This window comes from Onychomys torridus, chromosome 17 (genome assembly GCF_903995425.1).
Source record: "Onychomys torridus chromosome 17, mOncTor1.1, whole genome shotgun sequence".
NCBI lineage: Eukaryota > Metazoa > Chordata > Mammalia > Rodentia > Cricetidae > Onychomys > Onychomys torridus.
In genome coordinates, this window is record NC_050459.1 from 44,149,616 (window position 1) to 44,177,362 (window position 27,747).

At 34.7% G+C, this 27,747-nt stretch overlaps 1 protein-coding gene across 1 annotated transcript in view; it reads right to left on the reverse strand.

The window, feature by feature from the left end:
* Tenm3 (teneurin transmembrane protein 3) overlaps positions 1-27,747 on the reverse strand; it is a 2,620,641-nt gene that overhangs the window by 2,496,558 nt on the left and 96,336 nt on the right. The window lies entirely within an intron of this gene.

Here is a 27,747-nt window from a genome sequence, read left to right on the forward strand (position 1 = left end):
CATACCCACACATTGACAATCAGCTTGAAAACTAATTTTCTAAGGTCTTTTAATCTGTTTTTTTTTTTTAACTCTCTGTGTAGCAATTTAGTGGAAGCAAAAGATGACAAACGTTTCAAACTTGTTTCATTTCCTAGACACAGTTTAGAATTAAAAGCTTACAAGGAATTGCAATGATATTTCTATAGTATTCAAATGTGTTTAAATTGGCCTCAGTTAGTTGCGGCATAATAAAAATAGCTTTTTTTTCAAATGAGCACTGTGCCAAAAACATTCAGAACATGTTTGAAACATTTGAGATAGAATCACATTGCCTAACTTTTGTCTCCCCTTTAGCTTTTTCTCAGAAAGATTTAATTCTGTAGAGAACAACTTACAAGAATTTGTTCTTGAAAATACTTAGCTATATTAAAAGGAAGGCAACCACAGAAATAGAATGATTCCCATGTGAAGCATGATAAATTCTTCATAAATGATAAGAAACACGAAATGGGCAAAGGGAGGGTATGTTACATCCAAAGGCACAAGGAAGCTTCATACTAGCACAGTAGCTAGATGCTAGGAGTGAGTAAGATATGGTTGAAAAAATATATGTTCCAAAACTTCCAGAAAAGTACCAGGTTCAAGATGTCTGGATATGAAGATGAAGAAGCAGCACCATGAGAAACCAAGAAGCCAAGAGTGTTGTGAAAGTAGAAAGCAGTACTTTCTGAGTAATACTGACCATTAAGCTGAGTAAGGTACTTGGAAAGCAGGGCTGGGAGGGGGTTAATACTAGTGGGGAAAGTGACTTTTATGTTGTTGCTAGAGCCCCTGGCAAAATGTGAGATGTTCACATGAAAAAAAAAAATGATCCCAGGAATATCATAATAAAGTCCATTGTGCCAACAACTGCAACTTCAGTGGATTTGTTGTTCTGTATAGTAAGACAAAAACTAACTTGGCTCTAGAAATGTTAAAGTGCTAAATGTGTACCACACAGGAATTGTATTATTTCAATTATATAAATTATACTGTTTACCATTTTGGTAAGTGAAATTGATAGTATTTAATCACATATACTTTGAAGACTATAACATCTTTTAAATGTTTGTTCAGCTTTCAGATGTAAGCTGTATGCAGTTAGGATTTTCATCAACATTTCCAAACATGATCATGGAACAGAAAAACAGTACAGAAGATCTGAATATATTAGAACATTTTAATGTAGTCATCTACTTTGCAAATTGATGTTTTTAGAATGTCATACATGCATATATTGTGTTCTGACCAAGTCCACGCCAACCCAACTCCTTGCCTCTGCTCTGCTTTCTTCCCCCTCATTGAGTGCAGCACTAAATGGGCATAGGACCATCATATGCATCTGTATTTTAAAGTACCTGAATACTTTCATGCAGAATTTTAATGATAATTTATGTAATTTCAATATCCTATCCCATGGCTAGACTACAAACAGTCGTAAACGACAATGATGACAGAACGTCAAGTATAATTCCATATGAATGAATGACAAGCACTCTGTATTTTTGTAGAAATTTAAGAATGACTTGTTTTAAGCCTGATTACGTTTCACACAGTAGGGAGAGAAGAAAGTATAGGTCACATGATGTGTCAATGAAGAATGTGTCTTGCATGTATCATAAGGGGAGATTCTGTAACTTGTTCTTTGTCTTTGATGTAACTGTTTTCATGACATTGACATCTAAAGTGTGTCTAGTAGCATTTCAAAGTATTTGATTACAGAAAACTATGATAATTGAAGCACAAATTTTCCAGGAAGACACGCTGAGAGTGAAAGTGTATATTAATTTATCAATCAGGTTGTAATCTGACAAAATAGCTCCGAGGTGATGCTCACCCTCAGGAGAAAGGTCAGGCTGTTGAATTTAGATTGATTCTTAGTATAGGAAAATGAGAAATTTAAATAAAAATAATAATAAATTTATCTCAACTTGGATTTCTAGCTGCTCCAAAAATCAGTCTGAAGTACCTAAATTAAGATATGTTTCATGAAATATGGTTAATCCCTCTTTTAAGGGACTGAGGAGAGAGCCATAGTGTCATAAACACACAGATTTGTTTGCTAGTAAATTGGGATCCTCAGAGAGATCATTAATAGAAATATCTGTAACACTTAAACTCATTTTTAATGATGCATTTTCCAAAGAAAATATCAAAAATTGTGGTTAACACAAAAATGAATGTGCAGTTGAAATGTCTCAATGATCCTGAAACTAAAGTGGAACTTATTTCCTCTTTCAACTTTCAGTTTATCCTATGGCACATATTAAATTGATATTATTACAAAAATTAACTTTATTATCAAAGATAGGGAAAATAAAAATAAGCTGTGAACATTGTTTAATTTATTTTTGAGTATCCATTGGCTTCAGAACACTTTTGATAAATTTATGGTTACTGACAATGAAGTTCTCAGTAGAGTTATGCATACCAGGAGCAAAATAATTTTGTTCACGAAAATTAGGAATCTTTGCAGAAAATGTCCAACATTAAGGAATGTTTTAGAAACAAACCCATCCTTCTTTCTTAGTCTTCTGAATGTTTTACTATGTGTGAGTAGGTTAATTCTTCAGGAGTTGTAATCATTTCATTTAGTATGTCTATCTACATCTCTATGTTGTCAACAGGTGGTTACCACCCTTCTAAGTAGTCCTTGCACAATATCCATGCAAATACATTATTTCACAGTGGAATTTTCACATTATTCCTTCCTCAAAAGTAACTATAGCCTAGTTCTGATTTATAAGAAAATCTTCACATGAAATTTGACATGCTAATACAGTAAGCAGAAGCTAGATCTTTTAGTATTTTACCCTGACATAATATGTGTGTGTGTATATATATATTTGCTAATACCCATGAAGTGTGTTGAATAATGTTTTTGTCTACATCAAAATTCCCACTCCCATCCTCAAATGTAATATCTGGAGTGCAATTATAACTCTCTTTCAAACAAGTATTGTTTTTAGTTTTTGTTTGTTTGTTTGTTTTTGTTTTATGTGCATAGTTTGCAAAGTAAAGGTATTTAAAAGATTAATTAATAAAATATAGAAACATTCCAGAATTTGTATAACATGTAGTAACAAAAAGCATGTATTAACATTCTCACAATGTAGTTTTAAAAGCTCACATATTTCTATACTTAAGTGACTTTGCAATTTAGTCTTCAGGCATAATGTGCATTTCTTGGCTCTTAATATTAAGGCTATGAACTTCATATTTAGTCTTTCCATAACTACCTATATAAATATCATAATATGATATTAAAATGCTGAGGTTGCAAACAAATTATGCATTTTTGTAATTTTTTTGGAATTTGGATCAATAATGTGTTGAACAACTTACACATAATTGTGTTTCACTACAATTCCATCCAACATATTGTCTTGCCGCACCAATTAAGATAAGCCTTCCTGCTCCAGGCATTCTCAGTTAGGTATTAGAGACAAAATGCCCTATCATATTGTGACTTTTCAAATATCCATTTCATCATTCTTCAATAAACTCTCTATGATAGCTTCTATTAGTGACAAAAAATATTTTAAGATGGTCTATTTCTTTATCGCGCTTGTTCTTTATTTCACATACAAGCTACTGAACATGGTTAAGGTTGAAAATAAAATATTTAGCATTTGTAGATTATCAGAAGTAAGATAGACAAATAGCTTTCCTCACTAGTCAAATTATAATTATATGTCCTCAAATAAAAATAATTTGGACTTAAACTAAACTAACAGAATTCAAGCAGTATCTTTAATTCTCCAATTGTATCTTTTAAAGTAAATACATTGAAAAGCAATGTCATGCCTATGAGTGTCTTGCTTGCATGCAGATTGTTTCACAGTGTGTGATGCCCATAAAAGCTGTGCTAGGATAACAGGTCACCTGGAACTGGAATTACAAGTGTATGTGTGCAGAGCTACCATGTGTGTGCTGAGAACAAACCTGATGCTCTGCAAGAGCAGCAAGTGATTTTGATAATTTACAGCCTTTCAAACTCTATCTTGAAAAATAAAAATAAAAAACTAGAATAAAACATTATATACATTTTATATATAGTGCTATGTAATCATTATTCTTTATGTGATATTCTCCTTCTTAAATGTGTTCAGAATTCTCTGTCTCTGTCTCTCTGATTGTCTGTCTCTCTGTCTGTCTGTCTGCTTCTCTCTCTCTCTCTCTCTCTCTCTCTCTCTCTCTCTCTCTCTCTTTTCCTGTGTGTGTGTGTGTGTGTGTGTGTGTGTGTGTGTGTGTGTGTTTAACCTGCAGGTCTGAGAAATATTATGGTATAAATATTAATGCTAAGAAATGCCTCAATATTATTATTATTGTTTACTTATAAGAAATTTTAATTTTCTCAACTGTTAAAGTATTTCTTGAGGTTTGATCATCTCTATTTCACATAGCCATGCACAACTAATTCAGAACTTAACTGGATAATCACCAAACAGACAAACAAATAGAAATACCTTCAACTAATAAGTTGTTTAATATTTTCCTCTCCATTTTTTCTTTCATACAGGAAATTCTGCTTACCATGGAATATTACAGTATACACTTTCTTAATTGATAGTTTATCCTGGATTCCTCTTTTGCATTATTTGCTCATATTTCATGATTTGCTTCATTTTATAAGGATCACTCATTTATCATTTGGGAAGCATAAATTTATATTTTTAAGCTTGTCTAGGAGGTTATATTTATATTTAATTGTCTAATTATTGATGAATTTAGCTAAAACAATTTAGTTATCTTTGTGTTGTGGAATTTTTTTGAGGAAAATTCAAGCACTTTTCCCAAGCCTTCACTGTTTTGCTCACTTGTATTAATATGGTCACTTATAAATGCCATCTGCATACTCAGTTCAGAATGCAAAACAGATTTAAGTCTAGCAATTTGATGTCCTTACATTATGTTCATGATGAACATAGTCAAGTTCAATGGACTAAATATTGGAAAATAATGATAATCCAATTGATTATGTGAATATTAGCCAGCATCTGGTATAACTTTGGACCTATGTTTTCTGATTTCTTATAAAAAATATAACAGAAGTCTCACTTGCTTGATGTGAGAGCTCATTGTACCATTCCTAGGATATAAGCCTCTTTCCCTTGCTTGTTCAAGTTAACATTCCAACTTCTGTGAGGCAGATTCCCCACCTTATATTTGGACTGTTTCATAATCAAGAACCCTGAGCCTGAGTACCTCAGCCAGCTTTTCTTTATGTGATATACTTACTAATAACTATCTATAATGTATTCACCAATGCCATATGCCTGGTTTGTTCATAGAAAGATGCTCAAAGCAGGGAACAATGTAGAACCATCTTCAAAAATTAGGCTAAAAGTTAATCACAATCTTTCTTGTATTTAACATACACTAATTAATTATCTTTACCTTTACCATTTAATATTATATTGTAAGATTTCATGATACAGCTTATTAGGTTGTGCTACAGTGGATTAAAGTTCTTTGCTATGTGCAATTATAAGTTTCATCTCATTGCAGTTTTATGTACATTTGTCATTATAAGTCAGACATAATTTTCTACAACTTCTTGGAAGTTCAATCATTGTAATTCCATAATATTCAAAATTACTTTCAGAATGTTTTGCTTTAAAATAATTTATTTAGATGCATTTGTGCACACACCTTAAAAGAACTTAAAATAATAGATTTTGTATCTAATTTTGACTTGCTGTAAATATTAATAAATATTATCTACTCTTATCTGCTACTTAGTTTTATAGAGGGGATGTTGTGATCACATAGACTGTAAGTCAACAGACAAATGATAGATAATAGATAGACATGTAATTTTGCTACATAGGATTTTATTTGTATAGTTTCATGTTTCAAAAGCAGATTTATTTTGTGTTTACTTTGCTATTTTGTTATATTTTTGAGACAGGGAGACAGGGTTTCTCTTTGTTGTCCTGGCTCCTGGCTGTCCTGTAACTTCTTCTGTAGACCAGGCTGGCCTCAACTTCAGAGATCTGCCTGTCTCTGCCTCTGCTGGGATTAAAGACGTGCCATCACCACCTGGCTTGTGTTTACTTTGCATTAGGGGTACACATATCTATTATTTACTTCCTTGATTTTGATTATTTTTGAATTGTATCAATATTATTAGCAAATTGTGATTTAACCTCCTTTTGCTTGCTGTACTTTTAATTTCTGACTTGTTTGCCACTTTCAGAAAGGAATTGGGTAAGAATCATGCCATAGAATCTTTTATTTTGTGCTTAAAATGATATTTCCATTATACTAGTGTTAATACTACCGAGTAAATTTTTAATTTTAGTAAGTTGGTCTTTCTTCCTGTTGAGTGGTCTTTTTAGAGTTTAGAATTTAAGATTTGATACTATGGGGCTAGAGAGATGGCTTAGCAGGTAAGAGCACTTGCTGCTCCTCCAGAGGACCCAGGTTTGATCCCTAGCACCCACATGAACAATCCAAAACCCTCCTCTGACCTCAGTGGATTTGGAATGCACATGGTACAGGTAAATGGTCTATACACAAAAAGTAAAAAAAAAAAAAAAAAAAAAAAAAAAGAAAAAAGAAAAAAAGAAATTTCAATAGATTTAACAAAGAGTTTGTTAAACACTGTGTTTGAATTCATGATTATTATCAAATTCACACATGTTAATAATACTGCAAAATAATACTTTACTACAAAATAATTATACTTAAAGATGATACAGAACTCACTGTGTATCCACGCTGCCCACATGTTAAGAGTGATCCTCTTGTCTCAGCTTCTTGATACCTCTGCTTCTTAAATGCTTGGATATGCATATGGACCCCTTCATACAGGAGGGCTGGTCTCTTTTACAACTTATGTACCAGATAGTGTTGAAGATTCTTGAATTATATGAACAATCTAAAATTTTACAAAAGGCTAGGAGGATTTTATTGGTTTTATCCAAATGCAAGATGATGATATGAGGTACAAGAAGATTAAATGAGGTTCCTGTGCTGTTAGACCTTTCAACTGCTAGGCTGGGATACATTCTCATGATAAACTAATAGTCTTAACTTTCAGACACTTCTTATGGTTATGAAATTGTCAGGATTGTAAGAGAAATGGATTATTAGTCCACATAAAATAGCTGATAATTTTATATTTGTATTATAAATATAATTTGTATTCTAGCCATTGGTTGTAATGTAAAAGTATGTCTAATATGAGATATGGTATGAGATGTGGAGCTGGGTGGTGGTGCTGAATACCTCTAATCCCAGTAGTGAGGAGGCAGAAGCAGGCAGGTTTCTGTAAGTTCAAGAACACCCTGGTCTACAGAGTGTGTTCCAGAGAGAGAGAGAGAGAGAGAGAGAGAGAGAGAGAGAGAGAGAGACAGAGAGAGACAGAGAGAGACAGAGAGAGAGAGAATGATGTGTTAAATTTTAATCCATGAAAGTGCAACCTTCTATAGAGCAGAAACAACTCAAATAATGAAACAATTCTGATTTCTTCTCTCTAGAGTACAATTGTATTTAAATTCCTGAAATGTTCCAAACTCTTAGTTTCTGTGAAAGTTCACTGTGATTGAGTCTATAGTCAAATCATAATAAGTACATTCAGGGACAACATAAATAGCCTCCTTTAGAGAAAAGAGAAAAAAATTAAAACACAAATCCCATGATTATTCTCAAACTATTCCCAAGTAACTCATGTCAGAACTACCTCACAAGCATACTCCTTGCATGAAACACATAAAGCTAATCCTTTCAGCTTGCTGACATTTCCAATATTTTAATCGAGATGCAACTCCCTTATTATACTTCACTTCAGGGACTCAATAGTATGAATGGAACATTCTAAATTGAATAGCCCTTAGGCCAGTTCCTCTACTGTGCTCATATAATAATTGATAAATATGCTTGTCAGAATTATTTATTTTAAGCTACCTCCTTTCCTCTTTTCTCCTCCTTAGTTTAAATGCTAAATTATCTCCTTTAGTTAGTTGATATATAATTATTATGTTTTAGACATTTTGCTACTTAATATTAGCTAAATAATATGCTATTAAAAAGGCAAGATGTAAAAGGTAGTTAGTTCTACAAAGACACAAAGATGAATATTTCTTAAATTATCTTACTCAAATTTTTGTTAACTTGTATTCAATGATTGTAAAATGATCTTGAAAGGACACTGATGCTGTGGGATGTTGTTCTGAATGCTGTTAATATGTGTTGCACTGATTGGTTGATAAATAAAATGCTGATTGGCCAGTAGCCAGGCAGGAAGAATAGGCAGGGCAAGCAAAGAGGAGAATGCTGGGAAGAGGACACAGAAACAGAGGAAGCCAGACACAGACAACGCGAGATGACAAGGCAGAACTGAGAAAAGGTACCAAGCCACATGGCTAAACATAAATAAGAATGATGGGTTAAATTAAGTGTAAGAGCTAGTCAGTGATAAGCCTGAGCTAATGGCTGAGCAGTTATAATTAATATAAGCTTCTGAGTGATTATTTTATAAGCAGCTGAGGGACCATGCAGCTGGGCAGGACACAGAAAAACTTCCACCTACATAATGATGCCTTGATAAGAGATTCTTTGGCTACATTAAAGTCTGTTGGGCCATTATGAATTCGCTGGGTTTTCTAGTACAAGAGCTCATTGTGCTACTTAAAATATGAAATAAGTGAGATAAGATAAAATATGATAAGGAACAAAATTCCCAGAGAAACAACTTTGAAACTCCTTTATAACACAAAATAAAAACACAAACAAATCTAAGTTAGATAAATTTAATGATTAAAATTCTTTATTAATAATGTTTTATAAAAATGTAATGCCATACACAAATCAAAACAAAGATGACATGACAATAAATGATGAATTGAAAGAAAAATATATTCAAAGACAACACAGTTCATAACATGTGTATGGAAAAACACAAAATAATATTTGAAACATAACTGACCATGAGATCAAAAGCAAATCATATTTCATAAGGAAAACAATATATAGACTATTTATTTTCTCAAAGTGAAATCCTAAATAACTAGGACTACATATTACATTGTGACAAATATGAGTGATAACATAATGTGAAATAATCTCTGAAGTTTGTTACAGAATATTTAACAAAGTTTGAAAAAATAGCAAGGAAATGCTATATTTTGAAGACAAAAATGACCACCCCTGGGAAGTACAAAACAAAGCAAGCATGGGCTGAAAACTATAAAATTCAACATGAATGCAATTGCCTGAGGCTTGGACCACAAAGGAAGTGCATGTGGCAAGTATAGGTAGGAAATGAATCAGGTTCTGAAAGACTTAAATATGGGTGTCACATATTGTCCAGTGGTGAAAGCATGTCAAACACCAAGGCTTTGAATGAAATCAACTCTATGCACCTGTAATTCAAAGGGGGGAAGGATTATTGACAATCATGGAGAGAGCTCTTGCAAAGTCTACTTGAAGCAGAAATCACTGACGAGCTGTAACTGATGGGCACCTGAAAATGAACCAAAACATCATTTTAAAACTAAAAGGAAACTCTTAAAATTTCATATATAGAAGATGGCTAAGAAAATATTGCCTCCATCTTTCCATTTTCAGTATTAAAAATTGGAAGTGAGGAAAGATAGAAAATGAAAATTGTCACATGTCTAAATTCCCACAGGATAGCAGACAGAGACAGAAAATATTTATGATCAGTGCTGAAATATTATGAATAATTATACCCTAATAACAATAACAAAAGAGAGTTTGAAGGGAGTTATATTTCATGACTAAATGATGATGGTTCTAAAACAGCGATTTACTAAACAATAATCCCAGTGCCAAGTATGTGATACATCCATGTAAGCTGTTGGTTAGTGAGACCTCATAGGTACCAAACACAATGTAAGTTCTATAAAAGACTTACTTCCACATTGTATTTTTTGTTTTATTATATTTTAATCATGTGTATGTGTGTATCACTGTGTGGGTATGTGAATGTGAAGGCCAACACTCAAGGATGACAAAATCGTTGCTCTTCCTAGGACTGCATGCAGTTAGAAGCATTTTTGACATGCCACTGTGCTGTGAACCAAACTCGAGGGCCTCTGCAAGAAGAATATGACTCTTATCTACAGAGCCATATCTTCACCTCTCAGTACTGGCTTTTTCCAGCACTCTTAGTTTAGTCTTAGTCAACCAGAAATAGACAGTAAAGCCACATTACTGGAGATCCTATAGAACTAACCTTGAAGCTTCCTCCCTGCTGACTGCATTTAGAAGTGCCAGAATATAGTGTGCATTTTTCTGGGAAAGAAAAGTCATCAATGATCTTAGCCATCTGTGAACCCAGTGAACATTAACATCAATCTTCCATGCAAGACATATCCACATGTGTAATGATAGAATGAAAGTTAGGGGGGCAGCCAAGCAGTCACTGATTGGATGTGGGGTATAAACCACAAGACATAATCTGTATATAATACTCTAAACCCCAGTAAAAAAATGTATGTTTGGGGACTTCATAAGCCCTAGAGGAGTACTTAATACTATTGATTAACTAAATTGATATAGCTTCAAGCTAATTTTTAAATACATATGATTATACAGGCAAACAAAACCCACTGTCAGCATTTATAAGAGAGAAAAATCTGTTTGAAATAGATGGCAGTAATTGACATTGGCTAACCTATACACCCAGCACTGACTGAAGGAAGATTTGCATGGCCCCTTTCCTTACTGACGAACTACTGACTATCAAGATTGTGGGAGAAAAGTAGTAACTATTTTCAGTTTGGTGCCCACAAGTGAGCTGAGCAGATTTCACTGGAGAGTTCCACACTTGTAGTTATGCAGACAGCCCAAATGAAATCCAGTGGGCCACAAAACAAAACAAAAATATAAGAATATGGGGAAGAGAATTTTAGGAAATAATGAAGGTCAACTGGGATAGAAGAGAGATAAGAGAATTTGGTTTGGGGATAATCAGAATATACCATATGAATGTATTTAATTTTTAAGCAACAGACTCAATTACTAAAAGCATATTGTGATACCATGTACTATTAGCAGAATCATTTTTATGGGACTGGAGACATGACTCAGCAGTTAAGAGCACCTTTGTTCTTGCAAAGGACTTAGGTTTGGTCCCTGGCACACACAGTGGCACACAGCCATACATAACTACTGCTTCATGGAATCTAGTGCCCTCTTCTGACCCTTATGGGTACCAGCATACAGGAGTACAGGTAAAAAAAAAAAAAAAAAATATATATATATATATATATATATATATATATATATATATATATAAACTGAATTATGTTTGAGATCTGTCCTAGACTTTGGTTTGACTTCAACATCTCAAAGTACAAGTAACATAGATAGAAAGTTCAAGTTTTCCACCAAATTAAGATAAAACATGAAAATAAATAAAGAGATAAAACTGTAGAAAAAGGAATGGTAGTAAAGGTTAAACATGTTTATACATGACATAATCCAAGAACCTGGAGAGCGGAGGCAAGGAGATTATTGTGAATTAATGTGAAGTTTGGTTTATATATAGAAATTTATCAGGTCCCTTTCTCAAAATAACAAGAGAGAGAGAGAGAGAGAGAGAGAGAGAGAGAGAGAGAAGGTGTAATGTAAAATTGGTGATAATGTTTACTATGGATTGTTAACTGTCAATAAGTGGAGATGTACACAGAAAAAGATTTGTAATCTAAGAATTATTGTTGTAAATTGGATACTGTGTACAGTGAAATCAAACGGAATGCCCTAGGACTCCAGGAAAAAGACTATGAAAAACAAACTTTCAGAAGCTACTACTATATGAATAAAATTAATGATATAATCTTTATCAAACCCATGCTCCTAAGCCGAGTTCAATATTATTGCAAAAATGGAATTATTCAGAGAATGAATGCAGATATTAAGAAACAGGTACACCAGTCTGGAGAACAGGTAAGTGACCTGATTGCCAGTTGAGCTGCACCACTTCCCACAGTCTGTTCTCTGGGACTCACACAAAGGCCCTTCTCCTCCTACCTCATCACCAGCATTGCTTCTGAGCTCTGTCCCCAACTCCAAAGGAATCCCATTGCTAGGGTACAGACCAAACCAGTCTTAGAACAGCAGACTTCACTAGCTCAGGTACAGACCATACCAGTCAAAAGAACAGGTGCAGACCACAGCAGTTAGAAAAGCAGACCATACCAGTCAGAAGAACAGGATATCCCCTGCTGTGACAAAGGCCAATCTATTCATCAGAGCAACAGCTCCCAGCTTGGTCAGAGACTCCCTAATAGAAAAGAGGTCATAATGACCACTAGAAACCCTGACCACAAGCAATAGAAGACAAAAAAGGAAACAGAAATCAATGAATAAAACCCAAAGATGGGAAACACACACACACACACACACACACACTACCAACAACAATAGTACCACCACCACCAACAACAGCAACAACAGCAAAATAACAGAAATTTACAGTTACTGGTTATTAATATCCATCAATATCAGTAGAGTAAGTTAGCTAATAAAGAGACATGGGATAACAGAATGGATAGGAAATAGGAAACATTAGAAGACCAAAAAGGAAACAGAAACTAATGAATAACACACCCATCCAACAAAGACAAAATCAGAAATTAGGAACTAGACCTATAATCATCCCCAAAATAGGTGCCTAAATGCCAGTATAAGAACAGAATCTTCATCAGCCAAGGAAATATGGCACCAACAGACCCCAGCTATCCAATGACATCAAAGCACAAATATTTCAATACTACTGAAACACAAGCAAATGACCTTAAAAATAACTTTATGAAGATGATAGTGGCCTTAAAAGAGAATATGAAAGAAATCAAGGGAAAGATAACCAAAAAATTGGAAGAAATCAATAAATCCTATTAGAATGCCAAGAAAAACAAGAAAAAAAAACAGAAAACAAACAAACAAAAACAGGTGAGGGAAACATTTAAAGATCTGAAAATCAAATTGCAAGTAATAAAGAAAGCACAAACTGAGGAAATTTTAGAAATGAAAAATCTGGGTTAAAGAACAGCAATTGCAGAAGCACACATCACCAACAGAATGCAGGATATGCAAGAGAGAATCTCAGGCATTGAAGATACTGCAGAAGAAATAGATTATTTGGTCAAGAAAATGTTCAATATCAAAATCTCCTAACACAAAACATCCAGAAAATCTGGCACACTATGGAAAGACCAACCCTAAGAATAAGAATAGAAGAGGAAAACCTGGAAAACCCAGAGAATATAGTTAAACAAAATTATAGAAGAAAATGTTTCTAACCTAAAGAGGGACATATGTACAATGATAAAATAAGCTTGCAGAGCACCAAATAGATTGAATCAAAAAAGGAAATACCCATGCCACAAAATAATTAAAAGACAAAACATAATGAACAAAGAATCAATATTAAAAACTGAAAGGAAAAAGTCCAAATGATATATAAAAGCAGACCTATTAGAATTACACTGACTTCTCAATGGAGATCTTAAAAGCTAGAAAAGCCTAGACTGATGTCTTTCATACTCTAAGACACCACTGATGCCAGCCCAGACTACATACCCAGCAAAACTTTCAATCACCATAGCTGGAGAAAACAATGTATTTGACAACAAAGTAAAATTTAAATAATATCTACACACAAATACAGTCCTACAGAAGGAACTAGAAGAAAAACTCCAACAAGGAATTTAACTGCATACATGACAACATAGGCAATAGATAATCTTACACCAGCAAAACCCAAAGAAGGGACACACACACACACACACACACACACACACACACACACACATCAGCACTACCACTACAACCACTACCATCAACAACAACAACAAAATAACAGAAATTAATAACAAAATCACTGGTCATTTTTTATCTCTCAATATCAATAAATTCACTTAGCCAATAAAACAATCACAGGCTAACAGAATTGATAGAAAACAGGATCTATTCTTCTGCTGAGTACAATAAACACAGCTCAACATTGAAGATAGACATTACCTCAGAATAAAGGTTTGGAAAAAGATTTTCCAATAAAATGAATCTAATAATCAAGCTGATGTAGCTATCCTAATATTTAAAAAATAGACTTCAAACCAAAATTAATCAAAAGAGAAAGAGTGACTTGGTCATAAAACAAGTCCCAATAAATTTTTAAAAATGAAATAAACTCTTGTATCTTTTCAGGCCACCATGGATTAAAGCTGGATTTCAACAACAGAAACTACAGAAAGCCTACAGACTCATAGAAACTGAACATCTCTCTACTGAATAACCATTGGACCATGGATGAAATAAATAAATTAAAGACTTCGTAGAATTCAGTGAAAATGAATGCACAATGTACTCAAACGCATAGAACACAATGAATGCATTGCTAAGAGGGAAATTGGAGAGTGCTTTGGGATGGTCTTTCTGTATGCTGTGAATATGTGTTGCTACTATTGGTTAATAAAGAAGCTGTATTGGCCTAGGGTAAGTCAGGATAAGAGCCAGGATGGTTTTCCAAATGAGATACTGGAAGAAGAGGGTAGGGTAAGAGCAGATGCCAGCCCATTGCCCAAGGAGCAAGAAGTCAGCAGAGCAGTAAAGTCACACACATGTGGTAAAACATAGATTAATAGAAATGGGTTAACTTAAGGTGAAAGATCGAGCTATCAAGAAGCCTGTGCTATAAACCGAACAGTTTGGAATTAATAACAAGCCTCTGAATGATTATTTTCAAGGGCATGCAGGATTGGGGCTTTGTGGGAAGGACACAGAAAAGCTTCCAGTTACAGGAGAGATCTCATATTAGGGACTTAACAGCACACCTTAAAGCTCTAGAACAAAAAGAACAAACTCCAAAAGGAGTATGTAGCAGGAAATAATCAAACTGAGGGGGGAAATCAATAAAAAAAAAAAAAAGGAATGATACAAAGAATCAATGAAGCGAAAAGTGGGTTATTTGAAAAATCAACCAGATAGGCAAATTATTATCTAAATTAATTAAAGAGCAGAGAGAGAATATCCAAACTAACAAAATCAGAAACAAAAAGAGAGAAATAATAATAGACACTGAGGAAATCCAGAAAATGATTAGGTCACACTTCAAAAATCTGTACTCCACAAAATTGGAAAATCTAAAAGAAATGAAAAAATTTCTTGACAGGTACCACTTACAAAATTAAACCAAGATAAGATAAACAATTTAAATAGATTTATAACTCCTAAGGAAATAGAAACAGCCATTAAAACCCCTCAACCAACAAAAGCCCACAGCCAGAGAGATTTAATGCAGAATTCAACCAGACTTTCAAAGAAAAGCTAATACCAATACTCCTCAAATTATTCCACAAAATAGAAACAGAAGAGACATTACCAAACCCTTTCTCTGAAACCACAGTCACGCTGATAGCCCAAACCACACAAAGACTCAACAGAAAGGAAAATTGCAGACCAAGTGCCCTCATTAACACTGATGTAAAATACCAGAACACCAAATGCAAGAACACATCAAAAAGATGTGTTCACCATGATAAAGTAAACTTCTGTCAAGAGAGGCAAGGATGGTACAAAATACAAAATTCTGCCAATGTAATCCAACATATTAAAAAAAACTGAAAGAAAAAGAAATATGCATTCATCTCATTAGATGTTGAAAAAGCCTTTTACAAAATCCAACACCCTTTAAGGGTAAAAGTCTTGGAGAGATCAGGGTTGTAAGAGACATACCTAAACATAATAGAGGCAATATACAGCAAGCCTATAGCCAACATCAAATTAAATGGAGAGAAACTCAAAGCACTTCTACCAAAACAAGGAAAAAGACAAGGCTGCCCACTCTCTCCATATCTACCCAGTATAGTACCTGAAGTTTTAGTTAGAGCAATGAGAGAGCTAAAGGAAATCAAGGAGATACATATTCAAAAAGATGTTAAAGTAACATTATTCACAGATGATTACAATAGCCTCTAATAATATAAAATACCTAGGTGTAACTCTAACCAAACAAGTCAAAGACCTGTATGAGAAGAACTTCAAATCTTTTAAGAAATAAATTGGAGAACTTAAAACATGGAAAGGTCTTCCATGTTCATAGATCAATCTGTAGGGTTAACACAGTAAAATGATCATCTTACCAAAAGCAATCTACAGATTCAACACAATCCCCCTTAAAATCCCAACACAGTTTTTTATAGACATGAAAGAAGAATATTCAACTTCATATGGAAAAAATCAGGATAGTAAAAACAATCCTGTACAATAAAGGAACTTCTGGAAGTGTCACCATCCCTGATTCCAAGCTCTACTTTAGAGCTATAGTAATAAAAACAGCATGGTATTGGCATAAAAACAGACAGGTGGATCAATGAATGGAATCAAATGAAAGACCTAGATGTAAAACCACACACCTATGGTCACCTGATTTTTCATCCAGAAGCCAAAGTTATACAATTGAAAAAGAATGCATTTTCCATATTAGCATGAAGAAGAACCCAAATAGATCCATATCTATCACCATGAACAAAACTCAAGTCCAAGTGGATCAGAGACCTCAACATAAATCCGGATACACTGTACTTGATATAAGAGGCAGCAGGAAGTAGGCTTGAACACTTTGGCACAGGAGACAACTTGCTGAACAGAACATCTATAATGCAGACACTTAAGATCTACAATTAATAAATTGGACCTAGTGAAATTGTAAAGCTTTGGAATGGCAAAAGACACTGTCAATAGGGCAAAACATTAGCCCATGGAGTAGGAAAAGATCAATAAGGAAATGAAAATGAATTGTCATATGCTATCCATTACATGGATTTGATGAACAGTTTTTGGGTTCCACTATTCACCAGGATTAAATTTCTTTCATTTCTTGAAAGACAGGTTCAAATAAACATGATTATCAAAAACTTTCTTCAAATGATAATTGTTTATTGAAAATCAATATTTTCTTTTCACTGAATCTAGTATCGTACTATTGCTTCCAACTATTTTATATTGTATATGTGTTATATGAGAATACAAACTATTTGAACACAGTAAATATGTACTCATATTTTTTTCCCTACCAGACTCCAAAGGAATTTTTTCAGTAAGTAGGGTATATGGGTATCTTTCTATATATATGACAGTATAAATGTATATAAATAGCATATATTCAAATATATGATCATGTTATTTCATATACTAACAATAACAAGATAGTAAACTTATTTAATGAATTATTGATTCAGAATGGACTAGATGACTCAGATCATCTTACAGTTTTATACCATTATAATTTTTTATGAGGAATTACATATATCAACAACATTTCAAAGTTAATTGATCATACAATACATAAGAGGATATTTTTGAAATAGGTATTTATGGTTTTGGAAATAATGTATGCCAGGAATAATGTTCAGGATTTTAATAATTCACTTCCAGGTTCTACTACAATGTGCTGCCAGGATTCACACTAATATCTACATGGACAACATAGACCCATAAAAAGGATGACACACCATGAGCATTTCACCACTTTCGTGACCAATATTTAACAGCCTTTAATTAAATAAACCTAACTAAAAATACAAATATTTTTTGCACAGTCTCTTGTTTGTAACTGTTTGTAACTCTGGATGTGAGAATCTCTCTTGGTATTAAGAATGCTTTGCACTAAAAGGAAATGTAATGCACTCAATCTGTTTGAATGATTTTAATTGAACTATCTAAATCTCAGACCTTGGGAAGCTCAGTATATAAAGTGCTTGCTGTTCAAACATGAGTAACAGATGTTGGTTTTCTGACATTCACTAGAAATTATATAACAAATTTATAACAAAAGTTACAACAAATTATAGCCAAAAAATACCACAAAATAAAAACCAAAACAAACAAACAAACCAAACCCAATAAGAACAACAAAAAACGAAAGAAACCGAAACAACAAGCCAAGTGAACAAGTACTTAGGAGGCACAAACAGCAAATCCCTGTGACTAGAGAAATTCAAAGCTTGTGATTATGAAGATAATTCTTTAAAAATCTATCAACTGTATCTCCTAATATAGTTTTTGTGACTTTTAGTCTTATTATTTTGAGTTGTGTAGTTAGAATCTTCAGTTCAAATTACTTGCAATTTGTATCCTGGATGTTGCTGCATATTATTGCTAAAATGAGATGTATTTGAAATGTTTGCTGAACTCTTTAAAATAAAGACCAATTTTGACTAGGAATCTGGTGAGATTTCTCAGTGGATAAAAACATTTGACACTAAGCCTGCTGACCTGGGGTTGCTCCCCAGGAATCACATGGTGGAGAAAGAAGAGAACTGAATCCCACAAGTTGTTTTCTGATCTCCACATGTGATTGTTGAAACATGCATGTGCACAACCACACCCCACACACACCCACAGGTATAAGCACACTCATGTTCACACAAACAAATAAAATTGCTGGACTGAACTATTTAACACTTACATTCTGGTTGAATATCCCTAATATGATCTCTCTTTAAATATCCTTTTCTTTCTTAAATTATTTTAGTGCTGGTAGAAATCACTTCTCTAAAATGGATAATTGTGCGTTGTTAGCACTGAAATTCCCCCATGACAAATGCTGTCTCCTAAATTAATACAGAAAAAAAATACTCTAACTTTTCTTCACCCCCTGTCTTACAAGTGTTCTTTCATAAAATCTCTCATGGTTGTCAAGGAAGTCCCTCTAAGTATCATTTTTAACAGTGTTTCATTTGCTTTCTTCCAGCCCTGACCCTCATTACACTTTTTGATAAACAAAAGTGTTCTATATTATTACTATACTATAAATGAAGAACTCACCCTGAGAACTTCTTCATGGGGAGGATAACAATTTAAAAACAAAATGATTTCAGTAAGACTTTATTTTCAGTGGCATCGGCAGAAAGGGTGGAATTCAGAGCTCTCTAAACATCTCTTGAGTATAACTCTGAATTTTATTACTCAGCTTTCAGAATCCCTCTTGAATGCTGATGCGACATCACGCCAGTCAGTTGGTAATTTATTCTCCTTCTGTTTGTCTTGTGTATTTCTGTTTTTAGGGCCTTTTGACATTTACGGTGTTGTGTTATGATGGTGAGATCTTGCTGATCCCTTGAGCTGGCCCTTTCACAGTCTAGAGAATGAACGAGGCATTTCAATCCCTGTTCTTTTAACCCAGGGATGCATTTCGAGTGTTATGGAGGAATATAGCACACAACAAACATTTTAAATGCATGTAGAATAGAAATAGCTTGTTTGGAAAATCATGTCTTTGAGATGTGTAACCTATGTAGAGCATGTTGAACTGCCTACTGGACAGTAATCTCACACTTCAACAGTGTTTTCATACTATAAAGACAAAAATTGCTCTGAGGTACTCTTGTTTGTATTTACAATCTCTTTTTCAGACTTTGTTCTTCATTCTTATATTCTTCTTCTATGTTTAGATGCTCTCTAGGCTCATTGAGCTATAGGTATAACATAACTAGCTCAAGAATTTTTGCTTGTTTTGTTTTGAATGATTTGGTTAGATGATCTCTTGATCTCCATTGTGGTCTGTCTTCCATTTTTGACTTGTGAATTAACAGGGTCTTTAGTTAACTTTCCTCATAATTGCTTAAATATCATCTTTCTTTCTGTTGTTTACTTGTTTATTTTTTTGGCTCTGACTCATCTTAAGGCCAACAAGAACAAAGAAGCCTGGACCTTGTTTCTCATGCAGAGTATATGTCCGCTGTCATCGTTGCCTTGGTGGTTTCTTCTTTGTAGGTAGAATCAACATTGCCATCATCATCATCCTGCTTTTTTATCCTCCTCCCTTTTGTTTTCTTTATCCTTCCTCTTCTCATTTCTTCCTCCTCCTCCTTCTTTGTTGTCTTTTTTTTTTTTTTTTTTGCCTGTGCTATGCTCTGCTGGGAATTGAATCCAAACCCTTGACAAATGCTGAACTGAGAACCTGGAAATGAAGGAATAGAGTGAAGGTCTCCTGCTGAATGTAGTTCTGGTGAGGGAAATTGAGTTCTGCTCTCTTTGTCTTTTGACTACAGTAGAGGCCTTTGATCATCACTATCTTATGTGTTTCTGCCTGTCTTTTTGAAGGAAGACAAATATGCTGGTGTTTTCTTTTTGACTCTGGACAACTCTATCTTACAGGAATACAAGAGAACAAGCATTGCTGTGTTTTACTGTGTTGTTACCTCATGATACGTTCTCAATCCTTTAAAGTCTCTCTGAATTATGTAGTCTCACCAATGCTTGCAACATCTTTACAACTGATATTTTTTCCAGGAGTGTCACAGAAGATATTTCTGGTATTTCCTTCTGTAACACTGAAGCTCATTTAACTTGGTGTCATTCTGTTAATATGATTTGCACATAGCAAAAGATAATGCTTAAAAGCTCCTTTAAGCAATGGTGATTGCAAATTTTATCCCTTTTTGTGATTAACTAAAGTTATGATGTGATACAGCTTGATTTCAATTAAATTAAATTGAGATTTGAATGCAATGATAATAATGACAGTAATATGTTACTGTCTATGCAAAAGCAGTTTCTAGAATGAAATAAATACCTTCAGATCAAGACAGTAAAGGGATTGGTACAAAGAAATGAGTACCTAAATTGCAACTGAGAACAAATGTATCCTGACTTGCAACAAGTCTGCTGTAGTCACTTTCCATCTCTGCAGAGCTCCACATTGTGGAAAGACATGCTTGCTCTTCAGATTCATTGCAAAACAAATTTCTTTGATGTGAACTCTCTTTCCACAGGACTTCTTAGGCTGTTCTTCTAAACTTAGACATACAATTCTCAATTTCCCATAAAAATGACCTGCTCTGAGCGAGAACTCCATTAGCGTTTGGTTGATATATTTCCATTTAATACCAATAGCAGTTACCTTAGTATTTAGCAAAGGTTATAATTAATAAACTCATTACCAAACTTCCTGTTCCAGGTGATCCTGATGTGTCACTGGTTCCCATTTCCATGTGCACATTAGTAAAAGTTATGGTGACTGTGCTTTCCACGGGGACCACAAATATTGCTAACATTCACATTTCAGCACTATTTCCAATTATCCAGTATTATTTTTTTCTTCTCCAAACAGGATATATAACAGAATGTAAGAATCACTCAACCTTTGGAATATTACAGGCAGGCACTACATGTGAGGTAAAATGAGGAAGCAAGTCTGATTTCTTCTTGTTGGTTTTGGAACAAATGCTGGTAGAGGAATGAAAAGGAATTTTTTTCTTTTGCACTCATTGGTATTTTCTAGGGAACAAATTGAAAACACACACATAAACACACATATAAATGTATATGTGTGTATCTTGTTTGTAAAGCCCATGAGTGAGAGAGAAAATTAGAATCTTTGGTTTGTGTTTCATTCATTTTTGAAAATGATTTGTTGCATTTTTTTCTCATCTTCTGAATTCTGCCTATATTATTCAGTGATGATTTTAATCCCTGTATAGGTAATGTGATTCACAGGTAATGTCTGGCTTTACCTTCAGTATAAGCAACTGGTGAAATGATGTTATGACTGCTTATTTTATTTTCACTTTGAATAAAATCTATATTCCTATCAAGCATGGGGTAAGGTTTGTTTGAGTAAAAAATTTCTAATAATAAAAATAGTTTATTCTCCTTCAAATAATTTTGAGGACTGAGAAGACAAAGCTCTTATGAATGTGGACAGGCTCCTAAAATAATATAGTAATTGTTATTTGTATTACTCTAGTGTGTCTTTTGACCTAATGAGACTGCTGTGTATTAAATTAGTGAAACCCTTAAATGAATTCAATATTACCTCTACTTTTGGCAGGTAGCACACAACAGTCAAGACACTGATGTGTATTTTTCTATTTATTTCTAAAATTCACAGTTGTAATCCATGGTTCAGTTAAAACTGTCTCTCAAAATGAGCAGTCCTCCTACCTAGTGGGTAGATAATACCTGATTGTACATCAGCATTAATAAGTTTTCCTTCCATAATAATAGTATCCTGAATGATAATTTTGTTTCAATATTTATAGATTCCAGTATTATTTTATATGAAGACATTTCTCTTCATTCATTCTTTGTGGTTTCCAGGCAGCTCCTTAGTCTAAAGAAGTGCTCTGGATCCTTTTAGACTATATGCTCTCTAGTGAGCACATCTCTCTCTCTCTCTCTCTCTCTGCACACCTCCTTCTTCCTGTGTCAGTTATACCATCAAACTATTAGTTCTCAAATACCATACATCTGCTTTTCTTTTCAAACCCTATGACTGATGTTTGCATACAACAGCTCCCTAATAAAGGTTGGACACTGAGCACTTTCTAACATAACATTTCCTTATTTTCTGCTGTTACCTCTTTTTTTCATTTCTAAACTCACTTTCATTTCCTGCATATCTAGAACATGAATTTTGGCCCTTGCTTCTCTCTTCTCATCAAATTTTCCTTTTCCTCAGGTGGCGTTCTTTTTTGTTTTGTTTCTAAGCTCTTTTTTTTCTCCTTTTTAAAATTATTATATTTGTGTTTTAATTTTACACATCAGCTATGGGTACCCCTGTCTTCCCCCCTACCACCCCCGCTCCGACCTCCCCCCCCAGCCCCTCCCCTCCAATCCAATCTCCTCCAGGACCAAGACTCTTCTGGGGATTCAATTCAACCTCCTTCCAGGCTGAGCAAAGTGTCCCTGTGTAAGCACAAGGTTCCAAACAGCCAGCTCATGCTCTAAGGACAGGTCTGGGTCCCACTGCCTGGGTGCCTTCTGAACAGTTTAAGCTATTCAATTGTCTCACTTATCCAGAGGGCCTGATCCAGCTGGGGGCTCCACAGCCTTTGGTTCATAATTCATGTGCTTCCATTTGTTTGGCTGTTTGTCCCTGTGCTTTTCCAATCTTGGTCTCAACAATTCATGCTCTTACAGTCCCTCCTCTTTCTCGACAACTGGACTCCTGGAGCTCCACCTGGGGCTCTGGAGCATTCTTATTTTTTTTTCTTTTTACGTGCCTTTTCCAAGAGCATTACAAACAACAGAAAACCCTTAACAATGTATAAGTGTGTGTGTTTATGTGTTGTGTGTATCATTTAATGAGATGTCCTTTCTTTAAATGTTTATCTGTAATTTTTTTCTAAAACATTCCTAAATTACTGAAATGGAAATGCTATTGTATCCACACTATGTATGTTCCTTGGAGTAATTTCAGATAAGACACTTAATATATTGTAAGCCAACTCAAAATATTACATTTGACCACATATTAATTTATGTTCTCTGGTGCCATTTATTAACTGTTTGACTGATAGAATGCTGTCCTTTATATGCTCAGACCTTGGCCTACATTGATCATGAATACTCAGAAGCTCAAGTCCATTTTTGTTTTCAATTTTCTTGTTTTTGGTGATCTATTATAATTTTTTAATTTTAATTTTTATTTTTATTTTATTATATTTTATGTTATTTTTGGTTTTTCGAGACAGAGTTTCTCTGTGTAGCTTTGGAGCCTGATCTGTTCTACTTTTAAATTTTGATTTATCTGTATATGAATCTGTAATATGAATCTATGACCCATAAATGTGGGTCCTGTGTCTGATGTTAAAAGAGTACATTACTTTTGTTTCTTATGTGCTGAAACAGAACACATACATTCTTAACCCTTGGGTCAACTTTCTAGACCACGATTTCCAAATATTCTCTTTAAATATCCACTTTTAGCCAAGCATGCTGGTTCACACCTTTAATTCCAGCACTAGGGTGATCCCAGCACTTGGGAGGCAAAGGCAGGTGGATCTCTGTGAGTGTAACATTAGCCTGGTCTACAAAGAGAGTCCCAGGCCACCTATGGCTGTTACGCAGAGAAACCCTGCCTCAAAACAACAGCAACAAATCCAGATTTTCTTACTTTTTTCATTTTTTTAGATTATAATATAATTACATCATATTTTCTTTTCCTTTCCTTCCTCCAAACCCTCCCATATATTCCTCCTTGCTCTCTATCCAATTCACAGTCTCATTTTGAATTAACTGTTGTTACATGGAGATATATAGAGAGATAGATAGATAGATATAGATACATATATTTTTTTCCTAAATATAACCTGCTCAGTTTGTATTATGTTACATGTATGTTTTCAGGGAAGACCATTAAATATCAGCTAACAAATTGGTATGGCCTTCCCTTGCTAAGACTACATCTCCCACTCTCAGCCTACCTGTGACTTGTAGTTATTTGTGTAGAATTTGGCATATTGACTTTTCCCCTGTCCACTTTAGATGCTTATACTTTTTTAAAATTGTTTCTGCTGAGATGAATGGTTAAAAAACAACAACAAATTTTCAGTTTGCTTTCTGTTCTGGTGTAAGAACTAAGATTTACAAATTAATTAAGGAGTGGATGTGATAAAAAATAACATTTTATCTTTACTGTGTTGAAATATAGAATTAATGCTATGTGTGTGTTGGATAGTTTTATGAAATTTGACAGAAGCTACAGTACTCTGAATTGCGGGAGTCTCAATTAAGAAAATGCCTTCACAGAAGCAGGTGGTTCTCTGTGACTTCAAGGCAAGTCTGGTCTACAAAGTGAGTTCCAGGACAGCTAGGACTGTTACACAGAAAAACTGTTGCTTGAAATTACAATAACAACAACAACAACAACAAAAAACCTCACAAGACCTGACTTTAGGCAAGTTTGAGGGGCATTTTCTTAATTAGTGTTCTACAGAGGAGAGCATACATCATTATCAATGGGGGCATCCCTGGGCTGGTGGTTCTGATTTGTATAAGAAAGCCTGCTGAGCTCCCACTCACATCCAGGTTGATCATGTAGCTCTCATTCATTTCTCTGTCATTGGATGATCCTTGTGAGTGGGGGTAATGAAGGGCAAGGTTTGAGGGAAAGAGAGCTTAGGGGAGCAGGAGATCCCAGCTGGATCAAGAACAGAAAGGGAGAAAAAAGAATAACAGCCCATGATAAATGAAGACAACATGAGAACAGGAAGAAGCAAAGTGCTAGAGTGCTTCCCAGAAATCCACAATGATACATCCTCTGTAGACTGCTGGCAATGGTCGAGAGAAAACCCGAACTGACTTAGTCTGGTGATCGGATGGTCAAACACCCTAACTGTCGTGCTAGAACTCTCATCCAATAACTGCTGGAAGTGGATTCAGAGATCCTCAGCCAGGTCCCAGGTGGAGCTCCAGGACTCCAATTGAGAAAAAGAGGAGGGGCTGTAAGAGTGTGAATTGTTGAGACCAAGATTGGAAAAAACACAGGGACAAATAGCCAAACTAATGGAAACACATGAATTATGAACCAAAAGCTGTTGAGCCCCCAACTGAATCAGGCCCTCTGGATAAGTGAGCCAAATGAATAGCTTGAACTGTTTGGGAGGCACCCAGGCAGTTGGACCCAGACCTGTACTTTGTTATGTTTGGTTGTGGTCTCTTGGAGACCATTTCTGAAGGGAAATGGAGGAAGGGTGGATCTGGGAGACAGAGGTGGTGAGCTGGAGCTGGGAGGAGCTAAGGGAGGGGAAACTGGTCTGATCTTATTGTCCCCTAACTGTGGTCTGAATGCCTTGTTGTTCCCTTTAATCCCAGCATCAGGAGGCAGAGGCAGGTTGATCTCTGAGTTTGATGCCAGCCTGGTCTTAGAGTGAGTTTCAGGATAGCCAGGGGTACACAGAGAAAACTTGTCTCAAAAAAAAAAAAAACAAAAAAAAACAAAACAAAAACCCAGACAGCATGAATCTATTTTACATAAAAAAATAAAATTGCACAAAATACTTATAGAATGAATATTAATGTAACACTCACCACAGTCATGGGAAAAGCCAAACATAGGAGAGACTTCCTTTCTTGTCCTGTGCATCTATCTGTGGAGATTTGGTGTATAGCCACAAAACAGGCTAGAATGTAGTGCTACTGGATTTCTAAATAGCTGTATATCAACTTCCAATTTGTTAAAAATAGCCAGGCAGTGGTGGCACATGCCTTTAATCCCAGCACTCCATAGGCAGAGCCAGGCAGATCTCTGTGGGTTCAAGGCCAGCTTGGGCAACCAAGCGAGTTCCGGGAAAGGCACAAAACTACACAGAAAAACCCTGTCTCAGGAAAAAAAAAAGTAAACAGTGTTACCTTTTTTTTTCAGTCTCAATGTAGTCTTTTCCTCTAGAGAAAAATTTTCTATTCAAAATAGTTCATAAAGCTTCGTGTCTTTGTAATCAACTTAAAGCTAGAGGAAATGACTTGCTTCCATCAGCAGGGTACCATTTTATTAAATTCAATCAAATGTTCTATTTACACACTTCAATCCTCAATAAAATCCAATTTTGTTATTTCAAACCTATCATCTTCAGTAGAATTGAATAAGTGTATTTCACCCAAGCCGACGCGCTCTGTTATATTAATCAGCTAGATAAAATTTCAGAAAGAGGACGGGAGGAGCAGTAGGGCAGATCTGGGGCTGGGCTGGCCTTTATTGGCTTGTTTTGTGTTAACTGTTTTAGTCCTCTCTTCGAAACCAATCAATTTTACATTTCATGTCAAAATTCTGATTAGTAAATATTGTGTGCTGAAATGGAAATGCTTGCATCTTAATATAGTTTTCATGTGCCACATGGAAGGTTTTGTATTGAGCACAGTAAGAGAATACTAATATTTCACTCTTTTGAGACTAAATAATCATACTCATCTCGCTTTATATGGCTGGCATCATCCAGTTAGTTTCTAAGAAAATATAAAGTATAAAATGTAGAAAACCTCTAAGGAATAAAGGAAATACACCTCATTGCAATTCTTTGAAATAACCTTAAGTACACTGTGTCACAAGATGAGTAAGTCACACTGACTGTAACTAAGGCAGGGATCTCTTCAAGCATATGCTCAATACATTTCTTCTTCGTGCTGTCTATTAGTCTTTCAAAATTTTCTATGGACTTGCCCAGAAGCACCACAGGGAATGTTTCTACTTTGTTGATAGAGCAGAGAAAACAGCTCTGGATTATGAGTTGGATGCCCTGTTTATAGCCATGGATTCAGAGTTAAGTACCTTTGTGACTTTGGGCATGTGATTTATACTCTCAGCAAGTGAGTTATCAGTTATCATCCTCCCCCTGCGGGAAATAGGGCCTCCTTCACATATTTCTACTATTACAATGTGATCCAGAGAACAAGTTCAAATTAGCTAACATAGCATTTGATCATTCAACAATGAAAGTTTGCAACGCTGCATTTCTGTGATCATGGCAGAAAAGATCCTTATTCTCTCAGATAACCTTGTTGGTATTTATGAGTGATATCTGAAGCTTTTTAACTATTTCAGGTAAAATTCTATGAATTTCTGAGATTCTGGTTAACACAGTGCTAGTTTATCAATATATAAATACATAAACATGTAAATATGTAAAGTTCATGTAACATATGTATAATTATATTTTATAACCTAGAGATGTAAGATATAATCCTGAATCTTATCATTTTAAAGTTGCAAACAAATCATTTAGTTCATTTGGCAAATAATGATATATTGGTGACATTTGTGTGTAATGCATTAGTACATGGAAAATTCCCTAATAAGGCAAAATGTCTGGCTTTGAGAAATGTTTTTGGAGTCATCCGTGTACTAGTGGAAATGTTGTCCTGAACCCAATTGATACAACTGAATATTCATCTGTCTCTTAACTGTTTGCTTCTAAAATGGAAAGAGCTTCACTATACTATGGAACAGAATGTCCAATAAAGTAAACC